Here is a 1,861-nt window from a genome sequence, read left to right as displayed (position 1 = left end):
TGTCCCCTAGGTTTGGGGGATCTTTCTAACTAATTGGTGGGAAAAGGAGAGGGAAGTGTGATAGTGTTTTTCTCTCTAGCAGAGGCTCTGCTGGTTCCCACAGTCCACCATCTGAATGCGCCCACACCGGCCAACGTAACTGCTGCTGGGGAAGTTAGGAAACGTGCGCTGTGTACCCAGGAGGAAAATAAGAGCGCAGGAGTGTCTAGCGGGAAATGCTGCACAGTCCTGCGTCATCACAGTGGGGGCGGGGTGGTGGTGGTGGTGGCCGGCAGCAGCGGGACTGGGTGGCAGTCCTCACAGAACAGGAAGTAGAGATGACAAGTAAAGGTCCAGGCTGCAGCAAGCACGCCAGGTGTGCCCAACAGAAGAAAGAGAAGTGCAAAGGTCTCATTTTGAAGACATCAAATGGTATTTTACCAAATGGTGACTGCTCCTATACAGGAACGCTGTCTGGTAACATTTTTTGAACCTCAATGAATAATTCTTAGTTGACTGCTGGTTTTCGAGTTGGATTACTAGATCAATTATATCCAATGAAAAAAAATCTCTCCTCTTGGGCCTGAGGAAATAGATGGCCCAGTGGGTAAAGTGCTTGCCATGCAATTGTGAGGCTGTGAGTTTGAGTCCCCAGAATCCACATAAAGGCAGATGTGGTGACACACATCTGTAGTCCCACATTTCCTATGGTGAGATGGGAGGTGGAGACAGGAGGCTCACTGGAAGTTTGGAGACCAGTAAGCCAAGCTTATATAGCCGTGAATAAAAGACCATCTTAGTAAGTAAGGTAGGAGGCAAAGACACCTGAGGTTGTCTTCTGACCCCCACATGTGTGACCTTTGCCTGAACTCACACATGCATTTTAGTCACACACAGTAAAGTTGTCTTCCTCCCATGTGCACAAGGGGGAGGGGTCTGTTCGTTGTTCAGGCTAGCCTTGAACTTGGAAACTTCCTGCTTCAGCATACAAGCAGGTGGGCGACAGGTGTATGGTCTGTTTTTGGTATCTATACCATTTTATCTCTGAATTATTAGCTACATCTTGAATAGATATGGATAGTATCAGATGGAGACCTGATGTAAGGAAGATGTAACTGAAGTTGTGGTTGGTTAGGCCTTCGCTGTGCTTTGACTTTTATTAAGCCCAAAATGACTCTGGAGTTTTGCCCCCTCCCCTTTGGGGGCAGAGCCTCAGTGTAGGCCAGGTAGCCTAGGCTAGCTTAGACTTTGTGATCCTCCTATCTTAGGCCCCATAGGCAGACTACTATGGACTGGCTTGGGAGTTCACTCTTTTTTTCCCCCAAAAAGTTCACTCTTTTTTTTTCTCCGTGTAGCCTTAGATGTCCCAGTACTTGTTCTATAGACCAGGCTAGCCTCGAATACAGAAATCCTCCTGCCTTTCTACCTCCTAAGTGCTGGGACAAATGTGTGTGTCACCATTTCTCCTCTAAGATTTTCACTCTTTAATATGCTAATGTGACACGTTTTACTTTCTGTAGTCCCAAAGCTGTATCTTCTGCTTATTCTTAAAATAAGCCCTCTTCTGTTCCGCGGTGCCACTCAGCTAATGTGCCACGGGATCTTAATGCTAAAGTTTATTGAGGGGTTTTTCACATTGGTTTGAGTAAGTTTCGTTTATTTCATTTAATTGTGTTTTATAACATTCTGGTTCTCCCTCTCTATGTACATAGGGCTCTGTTCTTAGTGCTATATAGTATTCTGATTTACACAATGGCCTAGGTAGTATCGGTGATAACATGTCATGTCTATGTAACAGAATCTTTTTTAAAATTAATGTATAAACACTTAAGAAATGCCAGGTGTAGGAGGCTGAGGCAGGAGGATAGCTGCAAAATTGAAG

The sequence above is a fragment of the Micromys minutus genome (assembly GCF_963924665.1).
Source record: "Micromys minutus genome assembly, chromosome: 1".
Classification (NCBI taxonomy): Eukaryota; Metazoa; Chordata; class Mammalia; order Rodentia; family Muridae; genus Micromys; species Micromys minutus.
Note: the sequence above shows the minus strand (reverse complement) of the source record.